Raw genomic sequence first — 12,660 nt, 5'->3', positions numbered from 1 at the left:
GGTGGAGAGAGGGAGGGAGAGGTGGAGAGAGGCAGGAGGAGGTGGAGAGGGGCAGGGGGAGGTGGAGAGAGGGAGGGGGAGGTGGAGAGAGGGAGGGGGAGGTGGAGAGAGGGAGGGGGAGGGGGAGAGAGGGAGGGGGAGGTGGAGAGAGGTAGGGGGAGGCAAGGCAGTGGATGAGAGCAGGGGCCAAAGGGATGAGAGCCTTCATCTGGTTGGAGGTGTCGCCAGCATCATGTTCTGGGAGGTTGGACACTTCCTCTGGGCCAGGCCTCAGGTGCGAAGGAGCAGGTGAGCCCTGGGTCTGTCTCCAGCCCATCAGCAGCTAGTGGGCAGGCGCCGCCTTGCTCCAGGGAGACCACCTTCCCTGGGGCCCTTGCATCCAGGTCCCTCGTGAACACAATGTGTCTTTCACAGCACACAATGACAGCAGCCACCTGGTCTCACAGTCCCAGGTGAGCCGCTGCTGCCTCTGTGGGCCTCTCCCGTTTGCAGCGATGCGGGGGGAGGTGTTTCTGGATCCGTGGTTAAGACGCAAGGCAGCGGCTGCACAGGACGGCTGTTCATTCTGGCACCGCCGCCGCATTCCCAAACAAACTTCCCTGACAGCCATGTGCTGGGGGCATGAAGTGGTGCTGCGGGTAAAGTCGTGTTCCCCAAAAGAGGTATGGAAGCCCCAGCCCCTGAGAATATGACCTTCTGTGGAAGGAGGGTTTTTGCAGATGTCATCTAATTGAAATAAGGCCATTCCAGATTAGGAAGGGCTCTCAGTCCAATGCCCTGTGTCCCTGTAAGAAGAGAAAACACAGACACACACAGGGAGAAGACGGCCACGTGACGATGAGGCAGAAGCAGCAGGATGCCTGGAGGACCACTGGAAGCCCACAGCAGCTGAAAAAGGCCAGGAGGGGTTCTTCCCCGGAGCCAGGAGACAGAACGCCAGGCTGCCGACGCCGCGTGTTCAGACTTGCATCCGCCAGATCTGCGAGAAGGGAAACCCCCAGTCCATGGCAGTTTTTCACAGCAGCTGCAGGAGACTCACACAGACCCGGAAGCAAACCCGTAGGTCGTCACTTTCAAGCTGTGTGATGCTGGATAGCTCCTCCAGTGCTCTGAGCTCCCATCTCCTCCTCTGCACAGGGACCATAGTTCTGGAGTCCCCCTGTTTGCAGATGCGAAGATGGGCTGGGTGGGGCCTCAGCACAGGGCCGCCACACAGCAGTGTCCCGTAAATGCAGCCACTGTTCATATTTCTTCTTTTTAAAAATAGAGACGGGGTCTCACTCCGTTGCCAGGCTGGCATGCCGTGGTGTGATCACGGCTCACCGCAGCCTCAAGCCCCTGGCTCAGGCAATCCTCCCACTTCAGGCTCCCACGTAGCTGGGGCTGAGGTTCTTTTTCTTCTTGGTAGAGATGAGGTCTCATTATGTTGCCCAGGCTGGTCTTGAACCTCTGGGCTCAAGCAAGCCTCCCTCCTTGGCCTCCCAAAGTGCTGAGATTTCAGGCGTCAACCAGCACACCTGGCTCCAACTGCTATTTTTTCTGACTTGATTCTTCGAAGTCTTGTCTTCAAAGAAAAAAAGACTGATTCTTTTCCAGTGTCAGTTGTCTGTGTCTTGAGATTCTCCCTCCCCTCATTTAAAAAAGCAAAACTAGTTTTTCACGGGAGTGAAGCTACCAAGCGAACTACCTGTGGTTGCCTCGGGACCCAGAGGCCCAGAACCCTCGGCGTGTCTGAGCAGCCTCGACTTCTTCCCAGTCACGCTTGTCCATCTGCTGATCAGTCTGACCGTCCACAAGAACGACTGGGAAAAAGAATTTGGAACTTGCAAGGTATCCAAGCCTGACGTGGTGGCTCCTGCTGTAATCCCAATACTTTTGGGGGCCAAGGGTGGTGGGTTGATCATTTGAGCCTAAGAGTTCAAGATCAGCCTAGACAATAGAGTGAGACCTTGTCTCTACAAAAAAAGAATCAAAACTTAGCTGGGAGTGAATGCCTGTAGTCCCAGCTACTTGAGAGGCTGCGGCAGGAAGATCGCGTGAGCCCAGGAGGTTGAGGCTGCAGTGAGCTGTTACTGTACCAGTACATCAGCCTGGGGGGTGGAGTGAGTCTGAATGACGCTGTCTGAATAAAAAGAAGGAGAAGGAGGAGGAGAAGGAGGAGGAGGAGGAAAGGAAAAGAGGGAAGGAAGGAAGGAAGGAAGGAGTGAGGGAGGGAGGGAGGGAGAGGGAGGGAGGGAGGGAATGGAAAAAAGGGAAGGAGGGAGGAAGGAAGGGAAGAAAGGGAAGGAGGAAAGGAGGGAGGGAGGAAAGGAAGGGAGGGAGGGAGGAAGGGAGGGAGGGAAGGAGAAATGAAGGGAAGGAAGGGAAGGAGGGTGGGAGGGAAAGGAAGGGAAGGAAGAAAGAAATGAAGAAAGGAAAGGGAAAGAAATGAAGAAAGGAAAGGAAAAGAAAGAAGAAAGAAATCCAAAGATCACCTTCCCTAAGTGGCACAGAAAGGACAACCTTAACACAAAACGGCCCCTGGTGGTCATCATGGAAGAAGAGCATCCAGGGCAGTTTAACCAGCTCCAGAGAAATGTCCCGCGTGGGTGCAAATGGCAGGAATGTGTGATTCGAGGGGCAGAGCCAGGGCTGCGTGTCCTGATAAATGGCAGGATGGTCCCACCCGAAGGTCCACGAGGCCTGCTCGGCATTTCTGAGATCCATTTGCTGGAGATGATCAGAGCACAGTAGTTTCTGTGGATGCTGAATTCCATCCCTGACCCCCACCCAAGTGTCTCCTCTCTAATTCCCATTTCGAATAGCAGAGAGTGACAAAAACAGGCATGAACTTTAAGTGGCATTCATCAGCAACTGGGCGTTCTGAATTACATTATTGCAGCCGAGAAGTATGCAAATGCATGCTATTTCCACTGCTGAGCCTTCTCATTATGCCTTCTGAGCACCGGGAGCCCAGCGATGAGGGGAGGAAATTCTCCGGAACGCAGCTTTCTATAAACACGGGGGCTTGTAATTAGCATGAGACGTGGCCCCCTCCACGTGTATCTTGCCTTTGATTTGGCATTTCCGAACAATCACTGGGAGAAAAACATCCAGCAATTGGCTGAGAAGATAAAAGCTCTTGCCTCTGAAGAATAAACCAGCCAAGCATGGGGAGGGGACCCAATTCGGACAGCTTCAGGGGGCTGTGACACCTGGTGTCCAGTCGGCCTGGGCTGCCCCACCCACCCCTGGTCAAAGATCAGGGGAACGTCTCCAGCTGAAAGAATCGCCATCAAAGATAACACCATGAAAGACACCAGTGAAGTTACAGTCAGAAGACAGTCAACAAAATCACACAGCCACATGAGGTGCCCACCAGAAGCAGAGACCCCACAGCGGAAACTGCCTGGTGATCAACAGGGCGATGCCTTGGGTTCAGTGTGTCGTGTCAGTTTGCTAAGCCTGTTGTAAGAAACGAGGGGCTTAACCAATGTGACTTCATAGTCTCGCGGTCCTGGAATGCAGAAGTCAGAGATCAAGGCCTGGGCAGGGCCATGCCCCCTGATAGGCTGTGGCTATGTCCCCACCCAAGTCTCATCTTGAACTGTAGCTCCCATAATTCCCCTGTGTTGTGGGAGGGACCCGGTGTCCCTCATACTGTTCTCATGGCAGTGAGTAAATCTCACAAGACCTGAGACTTATAAGGGGAAGCCCCTTTCACTCGGTTCTCATTCTCTCTCTGGCCTGCCGCCATGTAAGATGTGCCTTTCACCTTCCGCCATGATTGTGAGGCCTCCCCAGCCGCAGGGAACTGTGAGTCCGTGAAACCTCTTTTACTTGATAAATCACCCCGTCTCGGGTACAGGCAGGTCTTTATCAGCAGCGTGAAAACGGGCTACACACCCCGACTTCTGACAGCTTCCTGGCCTGTGGCAGCAACCCTCTAATCTTCACATGCTCTTCTCCCTGTGTGGGCATCTGTCCAAATTTCCCCTTTGTATCAGAACCCCAGTCATTAAGGGTGAAGGCTCCCTTTCTCCAGCAGGACCGCATCCTAACTAAAGACACCTGCAGCCTCCCTGCTTCCCAATAAGGTCATGTCTGACACTCAGGCTCAGGACTTCAGCACAGGAAGTTGAGGTGAGGAGGCACAATTCAACCCTCACATACGTGGAGGAATGGTTGGGCATTTTTTAAATTTCACCCCACAATCTACACAATGCCCCAGGAGAGAGGCCATTCTCTTTACCCACCCCCAGTAATCTGCACATCCCAAGGGTCAATGGTTGGTCTATGCAAAACTCGGGCAGGCTGCTGGACTGGATCAACCAGTCAATCAAACTCTTGTGAATCCATTCCAAAACTCGGACCTGCACCAGGCTGAGGTGGAACAGAAGGAGGGTAAGGCAGGTGAGGGGGCTCCTTGCTCTTAAAGAGGCTCCAGTCTCAGGGCCGTGGGAGTGCAGGGTGAGCTGTTGCTCAGCCCCAAGAGCTAGCGCCTCCTTAAATTTAGCACGGAGGAACCACCTGCTTGATCTGACTGAGGCAAGCAGCTAAGGGACCCGAAGCAGCCCGGCCTCTTTCTTTCTTTTTTTTTTCCCATTTATTTATTTTATTGCATTTTAGGTTTTGGGGTACATGTGAAGAACATGCAAGATTGTTGCATAGGTACACACGTGGCAGTGTGATTTGCTGTCTTCCTCCCCATCACCTATGCCTAAAATCTGCACGGAACCCAAAGCTGAATCTCAGTCTAAAGTAAACAAAGCAAACCTGGGATTCAGTTCTGGAAGATGGCTCACACGGCCCCACACCATGAGAAACCGAATAACAAAATTGCTAATGTGTAAGGCCAAATAAAGGCCCTTGAACATTATGGGACTATTTCATTTCTTTCTAATTTGTTGCAAGCCACCCCTGGCAAAGGGATCACAAAGCTTTTCTCCTCTCCTGTGAAGGCTTTGATTTAAACCAGCCCTAAAAAGACCCGAGGCAAAGAGGAAAGCTACGGAGCGAGCAAAAGTTACTTTCCATGTATAATTGGAGAAAATTGAATGGGTCTTGTTCATGGAGCCCTTTATTAAAAAGTTTTCCCCAGAAACTTCTGGAAAACAAGCTTCAGTGACAGTGGACTTCTAAGTGCCAGAATGCCCGTGTCCCTGGAGGTCAGCTTAACGTGGCAAATAAAAACGTCTGCAAGACCGTTATTTCTTTTCTCCTTTATTTTATATAAAGCAACAGCATTGATTTAGGGAAAGAACGATAAACTCCCTTTAGTTTCCAGCAACTCTTCTTTTTAATCACGGGAAAGAAAACAAGAAGGAACGCCCTGCATCGCCATAACAGAGGAATCAATAGAAGATTTGCGGCGCAGAGGCTTTGTCTGCAGTCAGACCTGATGGCAAGTTAACTGTGTTTACCAGGCAGCTGCAGGACAAATACTGCCCAGCCAGGGTGCTCGCGGAAAACCACCTCTGCTAAAAAGGCAGGCAGAAATCGGGGGCAAGTCTGGAAAATGCCAATCTCAGCAAGCTCCATACCATGCCAGGCCCACATGCATCCTAGCCCCGGCAGGATCTTGCCATTAAAATAGTCAAAGTGACACAGAAATCCATACAAAGGGTCACGTAGCAACTGAACAACAGCCCGGAACACCTTCCTGCAGCAGAGACACAGGCAAAGCCTCAAAATGACAAAGCTGGAAGGGGCCAGAGACTTCCGAGTCTACACCATTTGCTTGACAAGCAGAGAAGAGAGGGGAGCTCACAGGGCAGGGCCCCAGGTGGGCACCGACTCGGCCGTCTTGCCTGGCACGAGGCTGTACTTTGTTGGGATCTAAAGCAGTATAAGGACTTGTCCCACCTGTGATGGTTCGAACTGAGTGTCAGCTTGGTTGGATTGAAGCAGGTAAAGTGTTGTTCCTGGGTGTGTCTGTGAGGGCATTGTCAAGGGAGGTGAATAGGTTGAGTCAGTGGACTGGGACAGGCACAGCCACCCTCCACCTGGGTGGGCACCATCCAATCAGCTGCCGTGAGGCTAGAATAAAGCAGGTAGGAGAACGTGGAAGGACGTGACCTGCCGAGTCTTCCGGCCTCCATCTTTCTCCCACGCTGGATGCCTCCTGCCCTCGGACATCGGGCCCCAAGTCCTTCAGCTTTTGGACTCTTGGACTCACACCAGGGGTTTGGCAGGGGCTCCTGGGCCTTCGGCCACAGAGCGAAGCCTGCCCTGTCGGCTTCCCCACTTCTTAGGTTTTGGGACTCCGACCGGCTTCCCTGCTCCTCAGTTTGCAGATGGTCTATTGTGGGACTTCACCTTGCGATCCTGTGAGTCAATCTCCTAACAAACTCCCCTTCATATATGCATCTATCCTATTAGTTCTGTTCCTTTAGGAAACCGTGACAAATACACCACCCATGAGGAATTTGGGGTTCAGTGGGGAGGAATCACGTACCCTGCTATCTACTGTGAAAGACAGTATACTGGCGTTTGCAAATGCCACGGAAAACAAGGTTAGGAGAAGGATTTTGTGGTGGGCTTCAGAAGAGAGTGAGACGTTCAAATGGCCCTCCAGACAGAAAGGACAGGAAGGCAGAGGGGTCTGGGGAGGCACAGCCAAGGTTTGCAGAAGGCAGAGCATGGGTTCACTCAATTAGAATTTCTTAAGCAACGACTACAGCAAAGAGAGAAAAACATGCCCCAGACAGTCCCTGACTCCCAGCACCCCGTGGCCTATCCACTAGAGGAGGCAGTCAAATAAACAGCCAGCCACAACACTCACGGTGGTCCCAGTATCTAAGACGAGGCTTGGCACCCGCGGGTCTCTGTATTTGTGGAGTAACAGATAATCCAGTCATAAGGCCCCTGATTCAGAGGCTGTGTGTCGAGGAATAGGTGGCATTTAGTTAACCATGAGTTCTGTCGCTAGAGGCACAATAAACAATGTGAATTCAGGGGAGAAGGGGCTTCACGTGCAGTTGGCAGCTCATCGGGGGCCTAGTGAAGGATGGATGCGGGGGAGGTGGAGATGGATTGGGGCTCACAGGAGCAGGGTCTGAAAATGGAAAAACTGAAAAGAGTTTAGGACCGTGAACAGACCCATCAGGTGAGGCCAAGGACTCACGCAGGGACGTTGGGGATGACGTGGCCAACCTGATAGTGCAGAGGCTCCTGGGAGCCACCACGGAGAGCTTTTACATCATCCCTGTGGAAGTTCCCAGCCCCTGAAGCATCCTATGGGTACTACCACCTAGCCCCAAGTACTGACTCCAAAACATGGTCAACCTAGACCACTGGTTCTCAACCAAAGCCCATTTTGCCCCCATCTCTCCTGGAGACATTTTTGGTTGTAACAATATGGGGGTGGATACTCAAATCTTAGGGGAAGGGGCCGGAGATGCTGCTAACCTCCCTACAGTGAATAAACCCCCTGTAGTGTGAAATCTGAAAGTTCATGTATAGCCTCGGCAGCTCTGAGCCTCAGGGACCTCACTGAATTCCCAGCTCTTACCAGCTGTGTCCTGACCCCACAGGAAAGGCCCCCACCTGGCCTTTTCCTTTATCAGCAAGACCAGCGGCCTCCCACCTGGTCCTCAGTCTGCTCCTCCCTGTCAGCCCACAAAATTATTCAAAAAGTATTGGGATTACAGCTGTGAGCCACTGCACCAGCCTGGTGCCGAGGCAGGCAGATCACTTGAGCCCAGGAGTTTGAGACCAGCCTAGGCAACATAGTGAGACTCCAACTCTACAAAAAAAAAAAAGTAGAAACTAGCCAGGCATGGTGGCACATGCCTATAGTCCCAGCTAGTCAGAAGGTGGAGGTGGGAGGATCTCTTGAGCCCAGGAGTCCAAGGTTGAAGGGAGCCATGTTCACGCCGCTGCTCTCCAGCCTTGGTGATAGAGTGAAACCCTGTCTCAGAAAATGAAAACAAAAAGCAAATTATTCAAACAAGCCTATCCCATCCTCCCAAGTGACCAGAGCCACCCACCACCCTCTTGTCCCTTGCAAGGTCTGCCCCTCCCACAGCCCCACCAGCTCCCTCTGCTCCTAAGTGCATGGTCCCTGCACGGCCCTGGGCGGTGAGCACATTAGACTAATAATGCTGTGGATCCTCTTAAGCTTCCTGAAAGAGATGAGCCCCTCATCGACTCCCAGTGACAGGGGTTGCAGGTCAAGCCACTGGCACCACTTAGGGTGGAGGATCCCTCCTGCACCAACAGGGTAAGTAAGGTGAACAGAGCACGCCGCCTCCAACACAGACTGTCCGTGGCCAGCATGGACAATGCGAGCCAGGCACTGTATGAGCTGTCAGAGGGCTCCTGGGCTTAACATCTCCCTCCCTGCCATGTTCTCTGGGTCTGACACCTCTTCACCAACCACTCACTTATTAGGGTTTCTCCTTTGGGCCTCTTGAAAAACTATTTAAATTTCCAGGATGTACGAAATGTTAAGCAGAAACCTGTCTTCCAAGAGGAGGGACTGTGGCACCGAGGACACTGGGCACATGCCAGCATTGAGGACGTGTGTCAGAAATGCAAAGACGTGGGTAACAGGGAAGCCTGGGGATCCTGACTGCTGACTGCAAAAAAGATGGCTCATTTGCTGAAAGACTTGCATAATCATGCCAACTGCTTAGCAGCAGATCCGCCTCTCCTGCTGCTGCTGAGGCCGAATGACACCGCTGGAAGGGGCAAGAGGGACAGGAGAGGGTGTGTTCTGAAGCCCCCAACACAGAGCAGGTCGTGCACTACCTGCTGAGAGGAGCCCTCGCCTATCACTCCACCGGAGGCTCTGCCCCTCCATCAGTCTGGACCACAACACTCTGCTTATTTCCTTCATGCATCTCTAGCTGAAATATCTTCTCTATGCATTGGTCCAGTTGTTTATCATCTGTCTCCTCCAAGAGCACGCCAGCTTCCTGGGGACCTGGGCTGCCAATGATCTGGTTTCTGTCCTTGCAGGACATGCTTGGCTGATCTCAATCCCGAAAATGTCCATGAAAACCCCTCTGAATTCAGAGTCACCTCTGTGACATAACGTGGAGGTGAGCACAGGAAGCCACGGAGCTTCCTGAAAGAGATGAGCCCCTCGTCGACTTCAGATGACTGGCAGAAGTGACGCGCCCTAGCAGCGTCCCAGCTCCTGGTGTCTACACTTCTGTGGGGTCCCCTCCACTGGAGTGTGGAAGAGACCTGTGTCTTGCTTCTAACTAGTAGAATGCAGGAAAGGTGATGATTAGATTATAAAATACAGTGACGTTGGTGAGGACACAGAGAAAAGGGAATGCTCACCACTGTTGATGGGAATGCAAATTAGTTCAACCTCCATGGAAAACACTGTGGAGATGTCTCAAAGAAATAAAAATAGAATTTTCATTGAATCCAGCAATCCCACTACTGGGTATCTTATCCAAAGGAAAAGAAATCATTATATCAAAAACACACCTGCACTCATATGTTGCAAAAGCAAAGACATGGACTCAACCTAAATGTCTGTCAATGAATGAAGGGTTACAGAAAATGTGGTGTATATACATAGTGGATTACTATCCAGTTATAAAAAAGAATGAAATCACGTCTTTCACAGCAACATGGATGGAAGTGGAGGCCATTATCTTAAGATAAACAACTCAGAAACAAACAAATATCACATGTTCTCACTTACAAATGGAAGATAAATAACGTGCTCCCATTTATAAGTGAGAACACAGACATAGAATGTGGAATGATAGGTAATAGAAACTCACAAGTGTGAGGGGATGGGAAGGGGACAGATGATGAGAAATTACTTTACAGGTACAGTGTACATTATTAGGATAATGAGATAATGAGAAATTACTTAATGAGTACAATATGCATTATTAGGATGACAGATACTCCACAAGCCCTGACTTCACCACTACACAATCTATACATGTAAAAAAATTACACCTATATACCCATACATTTATATAAATATAAAAATAATACTTAAAACAATAAAATACTCAGTAGACTGGTGCCAGAGATTCTTCTGGCTGGCTTGATACCTTAAGCAGCCCTGTGGAGGGTGCCCACCTGGCAAGGAACTGTGGGCATCCTCTAGAACCTGAAAGCAGCCTCCAGCCAACAGCCAGCAAAATGCTGGGCCGTCAGCCCCACCTGCCCACAACCTGAGAGAGCTGGGAACAGATCTCTCTCCAGTTGAACCTCCAGATGAGAACACAGCCCAGCCAATAATTTAAATGCACCCTTGTGTGAGATCTGAGCAAAAGACCCAGCCAAGCTGTGCCCAAACTTTCCATCAGCTGTGATGGAAACTTAAAATCTTCGGAGCAAAGGGTGGATTCTGTGAATACTGACAAGGAGGCATAGCTTGAGGAAACAGTTTCTATCAGTGACTCTTCAAATTCCCATGCTTTCATTTACCTCACAGATATTTGGCACTGAGGCTGGCAATGGAGATACAATGATGGATGAGGCAGACGTGCCCTCCTGTTGTGAAAATTACAATCCAGGGGTCCTCATTTAAGGAACTAAAGGGGCTGGCATCTTCCAATTTCCAAGGCTGGGCTTCATCCAGGTCTGATATCTGGTTCCTTGATGTTGTGTAGACAAACACAATGGTGTGGCTGAACTTCTCACCTTGTGCACAGAGTCCAATGCCACGCTCCCTGTACTTTACGCAATCTGACATATTTCTGGAAAATACATATGCATGCACTCACACCGCTCCCAAACAAAACATTGTTAAGCACAAAAACCAGTTTAAAATGAGTATCAAATGCTGCTTGAAAGAATAAAAGAAGCAAAGAAAAATAATGTATGCAGGGAAGAGAGGGTCTCACACAAGACCACCATCAACTTGCTGGCTGGACTGGGCTGTGTTTCCATCTGGAGGCTCAACTGGGGAAGGATCTGCTTCTGCATGCCCTCAGGTTGTCAGCAGAATTTATTTTCTTGTCACTGCAGGACTGAGGGCCTGGATTTTTCCTGGCTGGAGGCTGGGAGCTGCCCTCAGTTCAGCCTTGGATAGTGCTCAGGAGTTCTCTGCCGGATTTAAAGCCTTACCCAATAGTGGCTACCTTTAAGAACTTCAGCTAACTTATGTCACCTCTTTACACTTAAGAACACTTACTACATAGGATGGTTGAGCAAATTGAATGAGTTAATAAATGCAAAGAAATTAATGCAGTGTCTGACACATGAGATTCATTCAACAAATGTCAGCAGTTATGATTAGTGTGCCTTTGATTTCCATCTGTCAGTGGCTCCCAAATTAATATCTCCAGCCCTGAACTCACCCCTGAATTCCAGATACAAACCCTCCATGGTTTACATGACATCTCCATGTAGGATTTTTAAGAAATGCCTCAAATCTGTAAAGTCCCCAAATAGCTCATTCTGTGCTCCTTATCTCAGTAAATCACCCCTCCGTTCTTCTAAGTACTGAAACCAAAAGTTGTCCTGGGCTCCTACCTTTTGCTTCTATCTCACATCCCACCCATCAGCAGATTATTTGGCTCCGCTTTCAAAATATATCCAGCATCTACTGACTGCTCAGATTCTGCACAAAAACCCTGTGACCCACATCTCCATATGCTCTCACCTGGATCACTGCAACAGCTTCCTAATTGTCATCCCTCTTTCCCAGGCCCTCTGTGATCTATCAGAGCAACCAGGGAGAGCCTTACAAGATGAAAGTTCTATCACATCACCCCATGCACACACCCTCTCCCATCTCACTCAGGGACCCACGTGGACGGCTCCATGTGACCTGTTCCATGGCCTTCCTGCCCCCAGCTCCCTCTACTCCAGTGATCACTGCACCTCTCTATCACTCTGGCTTCCTCTATGTCTTCAGGCCACTGACCTTACAGCCCCCCCCATGCCTGGACATCCCCTCCCTGACATCCACACAGCTCACTTCCCCAAATATTGTGTCTTTGTTCAAATACGACCTTCTTAGGTAACACCTTCTGAATTGCATCCCCTCTAGCCACACTTCCGGTTCCTCTTCCTCAATCCATCCTCTTTGGGACTTATCACCATTAAATTATAATGCATTTTATCTATTTGACCTGTTTGTTGTCTGTCTTCTCCAGTAGAAAGTTAACTCCATGTGTAGAAGGATTCTTCTCTGTTTGGTGAGTTTCCAGGGTCTGACACAAAGCAGGTGTTCAGTACATATTTGTGAGAGGAATAAGTGGGGTTCATAGACACCCTGCCCATAGATTGGCCTTGGGGTATGTTTTTCACAGCATCTGGGACCTGGCATCACCTCTTCTTCTGCCATTTTCTGCTCTCCTTGGTCTGCTCCCTGCCATCAAGTTAATGTAGGAGAAGCAACGTGGGGATGCAAAGGGAGAGAGTGCCATAGTCCTGGTGTGGCTCCTGCCCCATGTGAAATTTCACCAATAAGTTGTAAGTTTTCCATTATAAAAAGGATTTTCTGATTCTCTGTAACATCTCAGAGATTTCTTAGGAACATTAGGTCAAGGCTACTCTGCACTTTCATATATATCCACCCAAGATGTAGTATGTGATGATGATTATGATTAACTGATAGATGTGACCTTCAGGACAGAGAAAGAAACATAGATCTTTATAGATTAAAGTCAGTAAGTTTCTGCAGAGAAACAAGCCCACCAAGAGGGGGACAAAGAGGCTTTAAGGAAAAGAGTGGCAGGTGCTGTCACA

The sequence above is a fragment of the Sapajus apella genome, unplaced genomic scaffold (genome assembly GCF_009761245.1).
Source record: "Sapajus apella isolate SASKATOON/1434 unplaced genomic scaffold, GSC_monkey_1.0 scaffold127, whole genome shotgun sequence".
Classification (NCBI taxonomy): Eukaryota; Metazoa; Chordata; class Mammalia; order Primates; family Cebidae; genus Sapajus; species Sapajus apella.
Note: the sequence above shows the minus strand (reverse complement) of the source record.